General features: G+C 53.0%; 1 protein-coding gene across 6 annotated transcripts in view; it reads right to left on the bottom strand.

Annotated features, from left to right (window-relative positions):
- TSHZ3 (teashirt zinc finger homeobox 3) overlaps positions 1 to 18,088 on the bottom strand; it is a 111,625-nt gene that overhangs the window by 45,209 nt on the left and 48,328 nt on the right. The window contains exon 1 of one of the 6 annotated variants that reach the window (XM_032323995.1): positions 8,863 to 9,023. The exons of 4 other annotated variants lie outside the window; for them this stretch is intronic. The gene's annotated coding sequence lies outside the window, so the exon portion shown is untranslated. Of the gene's footprint in view, positions 1 to 500; positions 3,472 to 8,862; positions 9,024 to 18,088 lie in introns of those variants that run through there. One more of the 6 variants, XM_032323996.1, reaches the window with a different exon arrangement.

Genomic DNA, 18,088 nt, shown 5'->3' with positions numbered 1-18,088 from the left:
GCCCTGGCCCCGTTCCTCTGCGTGTACACTCAGCCGTGCTCTCAGCCACCTGCACACACACTATCCATGCAGAATTATGTCAGAACAAGTTCAGGAAAATTGGTATGCGGTGCTCATTCCTGCTGTATAAATATATACAAGACCTTCCAGTGGACCTTACAAATGTCAAAGTGTTTGCTCTTAAGACTACTTTGTCAATATTTACTCAGCATAAGCTTCATGGGCATCCAACAGGGATCTTGTCTTTCTGGAAGCAACGTAACTGGGGATGTAAATCCAGTGTGCACTTCCCCGGGCAAGTGGAGGGCAGGGCTGAGCAGCTCCGGGTTCTAGAACGGCCGCATCCACAGGCGCCAAGCCAAGAGAACAGTTATGTTAATGGAATAAAGTTTTGGTGAGGTTTTTTTTTTTTTTTTTTGGTGGGTTTATTTATTTATTTATTTATTTATTATTATTTTTTTTCCATTTCCTTGCATCTGGTGACTTAGGTTGTTTCTTACCAGACCTGGCCTACTTGGGCTGGTCTTTGTGAACAACCAGGCACGGTGAGCAGCAATTTTAAGGCAGGAAAAGGGACCACTTCCCGTCCGCTTCTCTATATGTCTGCGTCAGAAAGCCAGTGGCCGAGGGTTTTGATGGCCGGGATGGTGGAGGTCGAATGGTCCAGCTGACCCAAACAGAACCAAACCCCAGACAAACTCTCGGAAAAGAAAAGGAAGACTCGTTTGTGGAATTTGTTTCCAGAATTTTAAAGACTTGCCTCCTACCAATCTGACACCAGGAAAAACAACAACCACAACAAACAAACAAACAAACAAAAAACAACGAAAAAACAGTGAAGTGACCCAAACAAATAAAATTCCCCGGAAGACACATAGATGTTTCCCCTCCCTTGCTCTTTCATGCTGGTCCGGTGTGATTTTCTCCTAGTCCTAAATCTCCTTTTGGGCACCAAGAATTCGAACCTGAGGCCAGAGGGACATCGCAACACTGAGGTGAGTGGAGCCGGTGTCCCCGGGACACACAGCCATGTGGGTCACCACCATAGGGATATGCAAATGCCAAAGCGAGGGGCTGGTGATTGAGCCGCGGAATGACCTTCATAAGCGGGTTGAGAGGACCTTGCCCAGGTCAGCCTATGTATGAGGTGCCAGGGTGGGCCTCCAGTTTGAGGCCCTGCTCTTAGAGATGATGCATGAAAATGGCAAACAAGCTTTCTCTCCGGCTGGGGCCAAAACAAATGGGAAAAACCCTGTGCTGGGCAGGGGAGGCTCCTCTGTGGGCCAGGGTGGCCAAGGTGAATGCTTTGCTGGGGAAAGGAATAGGATAAGAAAAAGGAAAAAAAAATATCTCCGTCTCTCCCAAGGACCTTCCTTTGCCTGTAGGACATCCTAGAATGTGGCTCTCAAACTTCAGTGCGGCTGGCAGGTCTAGGGGGAGGGCAGTCAGCAGTGAGTAAAGGGACCAAGAGTCACCATTTGTCTGCAAGTGCCCCAGTGTTAGCAGGAAAATTTTGTATCCCAAGAATCTTCTCAGACCCTGGCAGATCGGGCAGGCGGTCGCCCTAGCCTGGGACACACATCGTTAGCTGGTCAGAGCATCTGGGGAGGGTCTGCATTCCTCTAGGAGAGGGGCTAGAGCAGGGTGATCAGGGTGATCAGACTCGACCCGCCATCTGCAGAGACGCCCCAGGGGCCCAGATGTGTAACATTTCCAACCAAGGGCCGCCATTGTGAACTTGGAAGGGAAGAGGAAACCACACGACCTCCATCCCTCCGGCTGAGAGGCAAGAAGCCTGGTTCTGTGGAAACAGATATAGACCCCAGTTCCCCTTCTCCCCTGACAGTGGTCCTCTGAGCCACAGCCTGCAAGGTGAACCCACACTCGGGGCACTTTGCTCTCCTGACGGCTCCCACAGAATGAAGTGTGCAAGAAGCAATGATCCAGAAATGGCCCAGCTGAAGCAGCCATGGGAGGAAGCCGGGCAGCCAGAAGAAGCTGGGGCCAATGGCAGACGCAAACGCTCCCACTGTGGCACGCAGACCACCAGCTGAGAGAAAAATCTCGCGCCTCTGTCCAGTCACCTCTCACCCAGGAGCATCGTCCCCCGCCCCCCACCCCCAGGAGGCCTTAGCACCATCTGGAGCACCCCCACAGCACCACTCTGATCTGAAGAGCCCCTGCCCCACGCAGGGCCCCCAATGCCTCCAGTGTCCTCCAATGCCACCCAGCCCGATCAGAAATGCCACCAGTCTGATGACTGCCGAGGAAATCCGTATTAAAAGAAAAGTAATCTGCACTGAGGAAAATTAAAAAGCTTCCGTGCTGAGAGGTGCTGGGTCCTGGGGAGACCCGGTGTCACCCCATGCACCACCCCTGGCCTTGTCACAGTTTTTGAGGCTCCCGGGTAGCACCCTTGCTCATAGCCGCACCAGGGACCAATGGCAGCTAGTCAGACCGTCTCTTCCTTTCCTGACCTGGTGGGGAGGATTATGCCCCGAGGCTGAGCCTCAGACTTCGGCCCATCGGTCCTTCCCTCCTCCTTAAAGGCCAGATCACGAATCGTTCTGCTCTGTCTCGCAATCCTCGCAGGCCTCCAGGAGTATCACGCCCACTCTTGTCACTGAACGTGGCGGGAGGGGAGAGGAGCGCGGAGCACGGGCATTCGGGGCTAAGAGAAGGAAAGGGGCAACCGCTCCACAAATTCGAACTGGGGGCCCACGCACACCCGGAGCGGTGGCGCCCGCTGAGCACGGCACGGTACCTCCTTTCTCCAGGCCTCAGTTTCCCCATCGATGTGAGACACGGCGTTCTCCTCTTCCTTACTTAATGGCTTTCCTGGGAAAGGGGTAAGCAGAGGTAGAAACACGCTCGCCCCTCCAAGCACAGGCTCTTCGGGAACACTCAGCCGAGGCGCTTCTCAGCCCTTTCTTCTCCGGACTAGAAGTCTCTAGACGTCTCTCCAACTCGGGGACAGTTAATGTCCTGGTCAGGGAAGGCGGGGAGGGGAGGCTGGGTGTCTCCAGACATTCAGAGGAGACAATGGGATGTCAACTGGGGGGCAGGTGGGCTGGGTTTGAGAAGCTGGTCTCCGTCCCCACCACGCCGGCCTGCAAAGGTCTCTCCTCCCCGAGGGCCAGTGGCTGACATCATCCACAAGCCCGACCTGACAGGGAATCACGCAGAGCCTCCGGGAGCTTGGCCACTGTGACCCGTTCTGTGAATTCTTTGCTGCTGCATAACGCTCTGTATGTTTTTATCTGATTTGTCCAAGGCGAGGGCTCCGGTCCACGTTGTCCCAGCTTGCACACAGGAGGTGAGCAACAGGTACTCACCGTCTCCTTTGGAAAGAGTAGTTGGAGGTCATATCCAGCAGCAGGAGGCTTGTGACCAGCCTTTGTAAGAGGGTCTACCCCTCCTCCTGTGCCCTGGGCAGCCAGCAGCACCCGCCCTCTCCTCTGGGAGCCCCCCCGCCCCGCCCCGCTCCAGGCCCTTCCATCTATTCTCCATGAAGAGGCCACAGATCCTCACGTCCTTACTGTTCAGCAGGTCCGTCGTGTTAACCCCCACACCAGCGCTGCAACCACTAGCCTCAGTGGTTTCCCATCTGGCTTGGAAGAAAACTCAAATGCCTTAGAGCAACCTCGAAGTCCTCCCTGTCTTGGCCCTGCTTCCTCCCCAGCCCAGCAGCTTCTAGAATGTGCCAAGAGGCCTCTCACCATTCACTGTGCACAGCGGCCTCCTCTGCTAGAAACCCCAAGGCAGATGCACATGGGAGGAAGCGAGCCAGTGCCCCCTTCCCTTGGCCACAGGTGAGGGGTAATGTCCGGGGACCTCACTGACCCCAACTTTTGTTTGCTTAGACACTTCTTCTTGTTATAAGGCACACCACTGGAATTACCTGCTTACAACCAAACATTCCAGGACTCTCAGACAGACTGTCAGCTTCATGTGGTCACCAGGTACCCCCCCCGCCCCCGTGCTCCCAGCATCTGGGGCAATCCTGTTGTTCATCAATGTAGTAGCCATTCAACACATCCATGGAATGAATGAACGAATGAACACCATAGATGACTCCTTCAAGCCTCCTAATTGTTGCCCAAATATCTATGGGGATCCAGACTCTGGCCAGTCCCAGAGCAGAGCAGATGTGCTGGGGGCCAGTCCAAAGTCCTTCCTGGACCAGCTCCCTCTGCGTGTGATGACTTCATGGGGAAGCGCCTCTGGGATGCAGGGACAGGAGGACAGCCCACACCCAAAGTCTGCTCTCCAGGAAGGCGTTCTCACAGCTCTCTGCTCTTGAACAAATGAAACTGAAAATCTGCTGCCTGCCAGCTCCGGTGGTAGGGCTGGGGGCCTCTCATTCAAACCAAGTCAACAGCTGTAAAGACTCAAAAGACACACGCGGGAGTGGAAGCCAGCGAGCGAGCGAGGGCCGGACGGGGGCTTCGTGTTTCATTTCCCCACCAAATGGCTCCGTGGAAAACGTTTTGTCTCCAAGAGGTGAGCCCTTCCAGATCTGCTGCCGCTGATTCCCTGTGTACATCCTCCCTCTCTCTCCCCGCAATGAAAAGCAAATGCTTAAAGCAACAGCGTGGCAATCTGTCTCTCCAGAGCTCAAGGCCGAGGGCATATCTGGGGGCAGGGGAATGAACAGCAGGACTTCATTCATGCAGAACCGGAGGGGACTCTGGGGTAGAGACGCATGTTCGTGGGACACCAAAGCCGTCAGGATTATAGGAGCTCCCTGCAAACTCCCATAGCCCAGGACCCCCCAAACATCAAGGATGCAAACCCATGGTCCAGCCTAATACGCGCATGTCTGTGAACCATTTTCCCATTCATTGCATTTGACCCTTTGCACGGCCCCAGCAGGTGGGACTCAACGATTCCTCGTCTGCCCTTCAGGAAGTTGGCGTCCTGACAAGTTAGATGGGACACTCGCAAGCCCTCTGCTGAGACTCCACGGGAGTCAGTGCAGGTTTCAAGGGCATTTGACTCCATTCCTGGGGGAGCCACACAGAGGGTGTGGCACGAGGGCTGTGCTCCCGGGACATGGAGGAGGCCGCCACGTCACAGCCTTCCCTGGCTTCCCATCACCAGGGATTCCATGCCTGCCCCTCCAGGACGGTTCCGAGGGCTCCTGCTTCCCGAGACGTGGCTGCGGGAACAATGGACGTGTCCAAGGGGACGATGGACGTGTCCAAGGAGTGAAAAGCCAGACCACCGGGTCATCAGGTGGGGAGACAGCAGCTCCCTCATTAATATTTACTATCGTCACGAACTAAACTCAACCACTAGGTAAGAAGAAATTAATACATTTGACATAAATATAAAAGAGTAAGCTGGGGCATCACGGAATTCATTTCTGGGCAAATGGGAATGACCTTCACCACACATTCGTGAATCTCTCCCAAAAAGAGGTGAGGAAGGAGTCGAAGTGTCCCTGTGGGTCTGTGCTCTCCAGCCACGGGGGGGCTGTGGGCACAGCAGGGGTGCAGGGGGCACCAGCAGGCAGAGGGTCGAGAGGGAGAAGGCATGGCTGCACCCCTGCTCCCAGAGGCAACGTCGATAAACGGTCCTGCCGATCTGCACATTTCCTGGGCTGCAAGGAAGGTTTGGAGGTGAGCCCTCTGTTTTCAAATTCCGGAGACTCCCAGGAGGGAAGGAGTTTTGCTTCCGAAAGCTCCCTTAGACTCCCCCCCACCCCCGCTGCCCAGTGCGGGTGACCTAATATTCCCTCCCCTCCGCAGAGTGATGGACGTCTGAGGGGAGACAGGCAGAAGGACTAGGGGCGAGGATGGAGGATGGTGAGTTCAGAGACGGCCTGGAGCTGGGAGTCCTGGTGCAGGGCTGGGGAGGACAGGGGCCCGGGGAGCCTCCGTGGGTCCATGCTAAGTCCTGGAGCCTCAGGCCAGTCTCAGCCTCCCCGGAGCCCTCAGGTTGTCAAAAGAAAATTTCAGAAAGGGTGGTTTGTTGCCTGGGTGGCTCAGTGGGTTAAGCCGCTGCCTTCGGCTCAGGTCATGATCCCAGCGTCCTGGGATCGAGTCCCACATCCGGCTCTCTGCTCAGCGGGGAGCCTGCTTCCTCCTCTCTCTCTGCCTGCCTCTCCGTCTACTTGTGATTTCTGTCTGTCAAATAAATAAATAAAATCTTTAAAAAAAAAAAAAAAAAAAAAAAAAAGAACAATTGAACCAGCCGAGGAGGTGATCAACAAGAAAACTGCTCAGCTGAGCCTGGTGAACACAACACCTGGAAGGCCCGCTTCTGCCCCAGAGCAATGTGCCCCAGGGCTGGCGTCCTGCCTGGCCTGGAAGCCCCGGGAGGAGCGGGCCCCGGAGGCTGGGCCTCACATGCCGGACCAGCCCAGGAGACAGGCGACACTGGGCAGCGTGTGAAGAAGGCTGCGGGCTCTGGAACCCGGCCCTCCTGACCCCTTCTCAGGGCTGCTGTGCACTTGCCCTCACAGCCAAGGCTAATCTCCCTGTTCCATACATCAAATTCAAGTTCAGTTTCAAGAACCCCCAAACCCCTCTGGTGAGGCCGTGAGTCCTCTCCGTGTTTTAGGATTTGCCTACACGCAGAAACACAGGGTCACCACGGCGGGGGGGTGGGGGGCGGTGGTTGTCATCTTGGCCACCTCTGAAGCCCCCCTCCCCCCACACATGGGCCCACGACAAAGCAGACTCCTAGTCATGAGAGGGGACTCCGGGGAAGCCCCGTCCCAGGGACAGTGGTCACCTGGGAGAAGACCCACTGATTGCTGGCGGCCCTACACTGCAGGTTTTCCTGCTAGGGTGAATGGCATCACAGAGAGCCCCCTGGGCCTTGGCTCCTGCTCTGCCACCTGCTGGTCCTGTGACCCTGAGACTGGCTTCAGGTCCCTGAGTTCCAAGTTCTTCCCCGGGGGATGGTTGGGGAGAAGGTGGGGAGCAGCTCCTGCCACACCCACCTCCCAGGTGTTTTTGAGGACGCAAGGTCCTCCCTAAGGAGTGAGGGCGTCTGGACGCTTCCAAGTTAAAGGGACTCTGCCTTTAGAAGGAGGGCCCCAGGGATCTGCAGGAATCACCCAGGGGCCTGCACCGGGGAGGTGGGGATGGACTTTGGGTCTGGCTCTGCTCTTGTAAATGCAGGCTTCCCAGCTGATGGTCTCCCGGACCCCCAGATCTGCGGGCAGCCTTTCGGGAAAGGGGGCTACGGGGGAGGACAGAGCCCTGCTAGGTAAGGGCTTCCCACGTGGCACAGGCTCTGCTCCTTCTCCCTCTGGTCACCCTGTGGGCTGTGGGCGAAGGAAGAAAGCCAGAGAGGAAGGAGAAGAAGCAGGGAGAGAAATAAAGAGCAAAGGAAAGAGGCAGAGGAAGGAACAGACAACAGAGGAGCTCACCCAAAACTAAATTCTCTGACCGAGCACGCCCACGGTCCCCAGGCCCGGGTCATCCTCAGGACCTCTGGGAAGGCAGGAGGCAGGGGCAGCACCAAGCCTGGGCCACCCCACAGCTCCGTCCCCTTCCACCTGACTCGAGATTCCCAGGCTCCCAGACCTGTGGGGGCAATGGTCAGACCAGACGCCCTTCACTTGGCACCCGCACGAACAGTGGCCCGGCAGCCTCCAGCCTCTGGCCCCCCGCCACCTTCTCCTGGCTCGGTCCACATCATATCAGTTCTGCCCTGAGCTGCCTTCCTCTTTATGGGGAAAAAGCTCCACATCCCCAGAAAACCTCACCTAAATCTCCCTCTGTTCGAAACACATGGAGAAAATCCACACAGACTGACCCATTTTTAGACAAGAATTTCTGCTCTATGAAGGAATCCTGCAAAGTGCCGGGGCATTGTGCCCCCAGGTTATTTCTATACAGATCTCTCCTCTGTGGGTGCAGCCGTGTGTGCAGCAACTGCCCAGTCTGGTGCGACTGCCTTTGGGGCCCCAAGTTACCCACAGGTGCTCTGAGATCCCATAAAATGGGCTGCTGGGAGCCTGGGGGGCAAGGGGCAGGGACAAGCAGGGTGCCCAGCACTAGGCTGGCAACGACAAAACACTGTCACCCTCTAGGCAGCTCCCAGCACCCTGAGACTCAGGGCTCCCAAGAAGGGAAAACTCAGAATAGAGCACGTGGGACTTACTTTTTGTGCCGAGAAAGGAGGAGATGACCAGAGGAAGGGAGGGATTGGAGTCGGCGGGGAGCTTAGGTAAATGCACTGGGTAATACCAAGGTGATCAGATGCATCTGTGGGCCTCTGTTAGGGTATCACCAGGCAACAGAGAGAGAAGATTGATTCCAGGAAGGGAGGACACACGGCTTGGTACCCAGGAGGTCACAATCCACCAAATCCAGCGGACAACATGAGGTTTCTCCAGCCATCCACCTGGGCGTCTAGGGTCACAAGACATCACCCAAGCCATCCGCAGTGACGGAGGTCATGGGCTCTGGGGACAAGGAGACATGGCATTCGAGGATGGCACAGGGGAGATCAGGGGAGACCAGGGGCCTCCCAGGCATCCCCCCTAGGTGCCAGGCTTCCCAGGAACAAGGATGATCCCCCAAAGGGCCCACACTGGGCCAGAGGAACGAGGAGTGCATGGCTAGGCTCTGAGGGAAAGAAATGGTAGCAGAAGTGCTAGTGGTCAGGAGTCCTCCAGGAGGCTGGCCGCCTTGGGATGACAACCTCCCCTAGATTGATTGTTCTTCCCACTAGCAAGGTCAGGAATATTAATTTCATACAAGTTAATTTGATGTAATGTGCAAGACGAACGCTTGTTCAGTTGGGTATCACTGTGCTAATAAAGCCGCGATGCTTTCACGCCAAGAAAAGCATGGCGTTAGCTGATTGGTGCATAAGGTTGGCGTGAATCAGGCGACGTACCCTTCAGCGGAGCCGGAGTGGCCAGGAGCAGCTGTTTCAGCCATCAGAGGCTGCTGCTGATTCTTTAGAAGGCCAATGACAGTGAGGTCCCGGGGACACCTCCCAGCTGCTGGAAGCCCCAGCATCTTCTGAAGCCTGAGCACCCAGACCGAGGTCAATCCCTGTAGATATGTCAGAGAAGATTCCCGAAGCCACACGTGGCCCTCACGCCCCAGGGTAAGAAAGGCCCTCCTAAGGCTTCTCTCTGTGGATTCTTGCATCAAGGAGAGCCTCATTCAGCCATCTCAGCAGCCCTTCTGAGCAACCTCCCTCCCCTTCCCGAGACCTTCCCCTGTGAGAGTGGTGGGTCAGATAAACAGGAGGCCAGGAAGTTGGGAGGCTCCCCCAGATCAGCAAGGAAGGCGAGCTCCCTCGGCTCTGAGGTCACGCTCCCCCCATTGCTTCTGGGCGATACGCTCTGCTACAGGCTGGCACCCACCCTGCTTCAAGGAAAAAATAAATGGATCAAAGACACAGTCAGGTTCAAAGCAATTGCCTCAGACAATAAAAAGTAAATAAACACTTGGTTTGGGGACCTGAGTCCCCTCTGTCCCCAGCTTCAAGCACACAAGAAAAATCCTCTCAACTGTGGTGGAATTTCAGACAGCAGCAGATAGGGACTGGGTGAATTATTAGGGGCAAGGGATGTGCTCAGACTTCTCAAATGGCACACACGGATAATGGAAAATTTTGCTAATGGCTAAGAAGAGTCCTGCCTTACACACCTTCAGCTCTGAAGCATGGGATCTCCTGGAGATCAGACAGAGTGATCCTCACAGGAGAGCTTGTGATTACCATTGAGGCAGCTACTAAACCAAGGAGAATTCTTGCCTATATGCTCATTCAATGATCTCAAAACCTGGGGTAACCACAGTTGAGAATAGGGCAATAGGTTGAGGAAATTCTGAGTAGTCCTTATGATGGGCCTCTTCCAAGTAGGCTATACATGTACAACTCAAATTCTTACTAGGCCTTATTGGCTGTTCTTCATGGTGCCCAAAGAGCTCTATCCAGGGAGAAGATCAATGAATGGCTTCCATGAAGGAGGAATGAAGACTTACATGGAAGAGGAGACAACTGATTCATGTAATTGATCTATCCACCCACCCATCCACCCATCCATCCATCCACCCATCCACCCACCCATCCATCCATCCATCCATCCATCTGTCCACCCACTCACCTACTTACCTACACACCCATCCACCCAACCATCCATTCATCCACCCAGCCACCTACCCACACACCCATCCAACCATCCATCCATCCATCCATCCATCCATCCATCCATCCATCCACTCATCTACCTTCCCACACACCCATCCATCCAACCATCCATCCATCCATCCATCCATCCATCCATCCACCTCTCCATCCATCCACCTACCCATCCACCCACCCATCCATCCATCCACCCACCCACCCATCCACCCACCCATCCATCCATCCATCCACCCACCCATCTACCTACCCACATACCCATCCATCCAACATCCTTCCACCCACCCATCCACCTACCCACCCACCCATCCAACCATCCATCCAAACATCCACTCGTCTACCTTCCCACACATCCATCCATCCATCCATCCATCCGTCCACCTCTCCATCCATCCACCTACCCATCCACTCATCCATCCATCCACCTGCTCACCCATCCATCTACCCATCCACCCATCTACCCAAAAACTCATCCCTTCATCCAAAGTGTATATGATATAAGTACACACTCTAGATGATCTAATTTAGGAATAAGAAGTTGTCAAAATAAATAAGTCAGAGTCACAGGTTTTACTTTTATGTGGTTAAGATGACCTTGGTTACATAGATCATAGGGCATTAGAGGATCATACACCTTCATAAACTTCTTTCATATTCAAAGCCCAGCATAACCAAGCTCCATTTTTTCTTCCAAGTTTATCTTCCACTGTCTACCTGTCCTTGGACACACAAGCCACCCTTCCCCGATGATGCTCCTTTGTCCTTCCTTGGTCTATGCATTTCTTCCACTTTATGTAACATGCTCCATCTTTTCATAACCTCGTCCCAGCCCTCCAAGACCCTGCTTGTTCTGCCCCCCATCCCAAGGAAGCCCCTTCACACCTGTGCCTCTGAAAGTGACCTCTCTAACCTCAGTGATGATGCCATGGGTGGAAAAGTCCTCTCTAAACTCTAACTTTCTAGAGAAATATAAGGAATGATTATTAGCTAATTGCTTGTACCAAGTCTCTTCTGGCATTTATCCCACGTAACTTTTACAATGGCTAACTGTGCACATAAACCTTCTCCATGCACATTACAGAGGAGGAACCCAGCATTCCTCACCCGTGCAGCCTTCACACAGCCTAGCAGGTCAACATTCTTACACACTCCTTGTCAAATTCACAGCGTTAGGTGGGAGCTGCTTGGCCTAAGAACTGCCACAGACCAAGTGGCAGAAGTTCCCGCCAGCTTCAAATGCAGGGCAGAGCAGCCCCGAGAGCCTTCTGACCTTGCCCACATCTCCCCGAACTCCTATTTCACAGAACAGACACACTATACAGAAGTCAAGGTCACAGTATTTCTCAGGAGTTCCTGACAAGGGTGCGTATCCTATGACTGCAGAGAACACTGGAAGAAGAATGATCCCAGGGACCAGAGAGAAGCTCACCCCTTCCCTCCCTGCACGGGTACCAGCATGGTAGTCACCTGGGTCGGGAGGACTTTCTGAGGCCTGTAGCACTGCCAGAACAACCTGTTACTCACCTAGCACTCAGCCAGCACTCAGTCAGCACTCAGCAGGTACTCACCTAGCACTCAGCCAGCACTCACCAAGCATTCAGACAGCACTCAGTCAGCACTCACTTAGTACTCAGCCAGCACTCACCTAGATTTCAGGCACTCACCTAGCATTTAACCAGCACTCGGCCAGCACTCATCTAGCACTCAGCCCACAGCACTCACCTAGCATTCAGCCAGCACTCAGCCAGCACTCACCTAGCACTCAGCCAGCAGCACTCAGCCAGCATTCAGCCAGCAGTTACCTGGCACTCAGACAGCACTGACCCAGCACTCAGATAGCACTCACCCAGCATTCAGACAGTACTCAGACAATACTCACCTAGCACTCAGACAGCACTCACTCAACATTCAGCCAGCACTCAGCCAACACTCAGAGAGTACTCAGCCAGCACTTAACCAGCACTCAGTCAGGACTTAAACAGTACTCCCTAGCATTCAGCCAGCACTCACTTACCACTCACATAGCACTCAGCCAACATTCAGCCAAGCACTCAGCCAACATTCAGCTCACACTCAGCCAGCACATAATCAGCACTCAGTCAACACTCAGCTAGCATTTAGCTAGCACTCAACTAACATTCAGAAGGCACTCACTCAGCACTCACTCACCTTACAGTGAGACCAATACTCAGTCAGCATTCAGACAGTACTCAGCCAGCAATGACCCAGCACTCAGACAGCACTTCACACTACTAGCCTAGCACTCAGACAGCATTTATACAGTACTCAGATAGTACTCACTCAGAACTCAGATAGCATTCAGTCAGAACTCAGAAAATACACACCCATCACTCAGGCAGTTCTCACCCAACATTCAGACAGCACTCAGCACTGGACAGCACTCACTCTGCACATACCCAGCACTTAGTCAGCATTCACCCAGCACTCAGACAGCACTAACTCAGCACTCAGCTTGCACTCACCTCACACCCAGTACTCAGTTAGCACTCACCCAGCACTCTCCCAGCATTCAGCCAGCACTCAACCTGCACAAACACATCACTCAGCCAGCATTCACCCAGCACTCAGAGAGCACTCACTCAGTACTCAGAGAGCACTCACCTAGCACCCAGAACTCACCTAGCACTCTCTCAGCATTCAACACTCAGCCAGCACTCAGGCAGCACTCAACCTGCACAAACCCAGCACTTGGCCAGCATTCACCCAGAACTCAGAGAGCACTCATTTAGCACCCAGCCAGTACTCACTTAGCACCAAGCACTTAGCTAGCACTCACCCACCACTCAGCACTCAGTCAACACTCACCCTGCATAAACCTAGCACTCAGACAGCATTTAGCCAGCACTCAGAGAGCATTCATTCAGCACTCAGCCAGCATTCACCTAGCACTCACCTAGCACTCAGCACTCAGTTAGCACTCACCCTGCACAAACCCAGCACTCAGCCAGAATTCACCCAACAGTCAGCCAGCACTCAGACTACACCCACCTAGCACATATTGAGCACACACCACGTTTTACTAATACACATGTGATCACCATTTATATGGCTAGCTCACATCCAGGATGGCATGTAATCTTCCTAGACAGTTTGAAAAAATAAAGTTTTAAATGATTTAAATTTATATTTTATTAACTGACATATATAAATACCCATTGATTTCAACTTCACTTGTATTTATTAAGATAGGTTAAAATAGCTTTCCCTAAACCAATAAATATATAAATAGTACCTATTGGCTGGTTGGCATCACATTATCTGTTTCCCTTCAAATATCCTGTCTCACAAATTTATGCTGACACTTGTATAGTTTGACTTAGGTGTTTCTTGTGCTAGGTTGAAGAACCCTCAACACCTCACCATGCCCCAAAAGAGAGAAAGACAGATGGAGAGAGAAGAGAAAGAAAGAAAGGAAGGAAGGAAGGAAAAGAAACATAAAGCAACACTCTCACCAACTAGCTCCTATATCACATAATCCTTTGATGGAGACTAATTCAACAGCTTATATCAAATTTGAAAATATATATATTCTTTGACCCAGCTAGGAATCTACACTAAAGAATTACTCACCTATGTGCAAAACCAAAACAAAACAAAACCAAAACAAAACAAAACAAAAACAAAAAAACAAAAAAACAAAAAAAGAACCTCTATGTTGAAAGATGTTCTCAGCCACATTTCATATAATATCAAAAAAGTAGGACATCTATTCCATGAAACAATACTCAGCTGTTTTGAGAATAAGAGAGAAATGCCAGCAAAGTCGGGGAGCAGTGGGGATGCTCGTTCTCAGACACAACAGTAGGAACCGGTACAACCACTCTGAAAACCTGAGTCCCTATTCGAGCCACAGGTGGTCCTGCTCCACGACAAAGCAACTCTCTGCAAAGACGCCTACCCAACAGAGATGCACGCACAGCCTGCAGAAGACCTGGACCATAATGGCCTTTGGCACATCACTCATAACAGCAAAGAAACTCAAGACAGCCTGAACACCCATCAACAGCAAACGGACACCTGTACTGTGGTCCATCCATACATCAAAACAGCACATAGCGGGAAGATGAACCAACAATTCCACGCATACAACAGAACGGTATATAGCGGAGAAGATGAACTTACGTTTGTCTGATGACTTTCTGTACGAGACACTGACTTAAAAGTTTATTTTAAGAGGTAGTTCTATAAATTCTGATGTGGGAAGATCTCTAAGACGTATTGTCAAATGGGGAAATGTTTGCTGTGTGAGCTGGGAGTGGGACAGGTTGTGTGGTAGGCACCGAGAGGAAGGATCTCCTCCTGGATGGGAACAGTGCGCTCCAGGTGCAGGAGGGAACATGGTTGCTGGGGAGGGAGATGGCAGGAGGAGGACGGGAAAGGAGGTCTCTTCTGCATCGTTTGCAATTTTCACAAGCACACACTCATGAATGTATTGCAAAATTTTAATACATAGAAAAGGCCATTTACTTTTAGTGTCCCCAGCCCCCTCCTAGGTGGCAGGCTCTTTACAGGACAAATTTCCCTCTCAGGGCACTCACTGGGGAAGGCAGGTGTAGGACAGCGGGTTCCTGGATGCAAAGTTGCAGGCGTCAGGGGCCAGCTCCACAGGACGTACACAAGCCCATCAGCCTCCCTAGATGCCCCTGCCTTTGCTTCTCTCTGCCCGCCTGCATTCTGCGTACAGAAGTCACCCAGTCACAGTGGATTAGCAGAAACAGGGGTAAACTGTGTGCTGAAACCACTGACCTTGGTGAAGAGGAAGGGAGAGCCAGCTTTCCACCTCCTGCAAAGGCTGCTGCGCACCTGGGGCCCCATGCGTGATTGCGATACCCAAAGCACCCATGGGCCACGGCGCTTGCAACCACACGTGGGGCCCTGTGCTCACTCATGGAACCTGTGGGTCTCTCAGGCTTGCCTTTTCCTTTCCAGTTTGGCTCCTTCTGCTCACTGCTCTCCATCCGCAGCCCTGCAATCACCTCACCAATTCTCCTGAGCCCCAGAGGTGGCCATGGCAGGGGCAGAGGTCTGCAGTGTAGCCTCTCCAGACGCCCCTTCCCGTTGTCAGAGCTGAACGAGTCAGCTGCCTAGGGCTGAGAGGACACGCAGTGTGGCTGATTACTCCCTTCCTGGGGCAGACAGAAAGTTTTAGGGCCTCGGGATTTGAGTCTGAGACAGGTGCTCAGGAAACTCCAGGCTTTGGGGCGGTGAGGAAGGGCCCTCCGGACAAATCAGAGTCCACGTCCCTTGGCTGTCGCTTACTTCCCTGGCCATTCCCTAATGCATTCTGATAGCCCCAGAAATCCTGCTCCTAAAACCCAAACATGAACACTCCACCCCACTGCAAAGAGCCCTGCAATCAGATCAGAAGCCATTTCCCAGGACAGGCCCAGCGGGCACCCTTCCTGGCACGGAGGGACAGAGCCGAGCGCAGCTTCCTGTGGCCTCCTGGGTAACTGCCCCTCCTCAGGTGGCTCTCAGGGACATTTGCAATTTCGGCACCACCCCCCCACCAGCTTCCCTGGTGCTTTCTGGGTATCTAGGGAAGTTCCCTTTGGGCCTCTGCCCTTGCGACCAGGAACGCTTCACCTCCAGAAATCAAGCTGATGCCCGTCTCCCGGGGTGCTTCCCTGTCCCCCCCAACTCCAGGCTGACACCTCCCACCTCTGAGTGTCCACAGCCCTTCAGGGATTTTGCAGCCCCCACAAGGGTAAGGGGGGAGGAGGGGGTGGGCAGGCCGAGGTAAACTGTCCTAACAGTCCCTGGTACGGGACCTGGCACACGCCAGGGGCCTGACGGAGCTCTCCAAATTGCATTCAGAGGAAGAGAAGGTGGACTTCAGCCTTGCTCTTTTCTGTTTGTTTGCTTTTGGTTTGTTTCCTTGAGACACTTTAGAGCCCAGCAGCATTTCCGTCACAACTAAAAAGCCAGAAGCGATAGCCAACACTCGGGAGCCTCCCTTCCCCTGCAGCTGAGGGTCACAGGCCAGCATCACCCATGGAGGCATCTTCCTGAACGTGACCTTCCCCGAGCTGTAGAACACGCCGAGGCGGGAGGGGCAGCCCACATCCCAGGCCTGCTGAAGGGATACGGAGACTGAGGCTGGAGAGGGAGGCAGCCCTCACGACGCTGGCTGGCAGCCAGAACCCAGGCCCTTGCCTTCTTCCTCTCCCTGCGTCTCCCACATGGGAGCAAGCTGTGTGCACGTAAAGACACGGAGGGAAGGTGCCCCTAGTCGTGGAAAGTGTGGCACACATCCTTGGCCAAACGGGGCAACATCACCTACCTTAAAAGTTATAAAATATGCACAGTAGGTCAAGGAGCACATGGCACACAGTGGGGGTGCCTAGAGCCCTCTTGTGGGTCCCCACGAGGGCACCCAGGTCTCCCGGGGCAAGAGGGAAAGTAGCTTTTGCATCAGAAAATACAAACGGGAGGGCTGTTTTCTGGGGCCAGCAAAATCCGGAAGTCCCTGAAGGTCACCTGAGACCCGCCTACAGAGTGTGGGGCAAACGGGCTCTCTGCCAGCTCTGGAAAGAGGAGGGGGCAGGCGCCTTGGGGATGTGTCCTCTGGCCACAGCAAGTGAGCGTGTGTGTGTGTGTGTGTGTGTGTGCACAGAATGTCCTCATGTCAACCTTCCAGGAGGGGGGCCAGCAAGCCCGACAACGAACACCACCCTGTAGATCTGTCACCCAGTCTGGGAGGCAAGCCTCAGGGCAGCCCCTTTATCCCGGCTGCCTCTCTGAGGGGACGGTCTGAACGGTCTGGAGCCACCACCACGAACACAGAATGTCACACGAGCAAAGACACTTGTCAAATGCCTTTCCCTTACAAGCACCCTCATCATGACCTGTGTTAATGAAGTTAATTGAATTTAAGATCAATAATGGTTAATTATTGCAATTTGACATTCAGAGATAAATGGCTTTAAGACAGAGCGGGGTGTGTGTGTATGCGTGTGTGCGTGTATGAGAGAGTGTGTGTGTGAGAGAGAGAGAGTGTGTGTGTGTGCGTGTGTGAGACAGAGAGAGAGAGAGAGAGAAAATGCTCTCCAAAGAAGGTGAGCACATTACAAGCCTAAGAGGGATCCCACGAGCCTTCCATTGATTCTGGTACAATCTGATCGACTTCATCCTCTGATGAATGTGGGCTTTTCAGAGCTACAAGTAAATGTTCTACAAGACTACTCTAACCCTTGTCACTGGCCAAATCTATACGTGCTGTACACCAGAAATCTATTGAGATAGATTAAAGACTTGCTGTGGAAACAAGAGCAGCTTCAATAAAGGTGAAGGTTTATTATATTGACTATTAATGTAACTTAACTGTATGCAGTTATGAACGCTTATGGATCAGGGCAGTTTAATTTGGGGCAGTTAGATATGATTATAATTGAACACCAATTTTTTTTTTTTTTTTAACATTACCAAAGATGAACTGAATTCCACATGAGATTGGGGGCGGGGGGTGGTGGAGAAGTTCAGCTCGGAAAAAGTAGGTGACAAGGAACTTGCCCCAGGACAGCCTCCAGGGGACAAGGGCCACAGGGCTGCTGCGAGGATGGGCCCAGGCCTCCATCATGCTGACCCTGACGGCTCAAGCCCCAGGCCCAGGTCCCTCAGCTCTCTAGGGCCTGACACCGAGGTGGGCTGCAGCTGTCCCCAGAGCTCGGGTCAGAACTAATGGAGTGGCTCCTCTGACTTCCTTCCAGGTCGGGAAAAAGTTTACTGTTCAGAGGGGTTTCTTGGTAGAAAGACACATCCCCATGTGCGGGGGTAACCAATACTCCTCCCCAGTCGCAGAACCGATTAAATGACCACTTACAATTCATAACGACAAAGTAAATGTTGCCGGGGAAAGAAAGTCCTTACTGATTGCAGAGCACTGACAATAAAATGCTGCTGAGGAGTTCTGTCAAAATGTAAGATTATGCAAAAACACCGTTGA

Source organism: Mustela erminea, chromosome 19 (genome assembly GCF_009829155.1).
Source record: "Mustela erminea isolate mMusErm1 chromosome 19, mMusErm1.Pri, whole genome shotgun sequence".
Classification (NCBI taxonomy): Eukaryota; Metazoa; Chordata; class Mammalia; order Carnivora; family Mustelidae; genus Mustela; species Mustela erminea.
The sequence above is the reverse complement of the archived record's forward strand: the minus strand, read 5'-3'. Positions and strand labels throughout refer to the sequence as shown.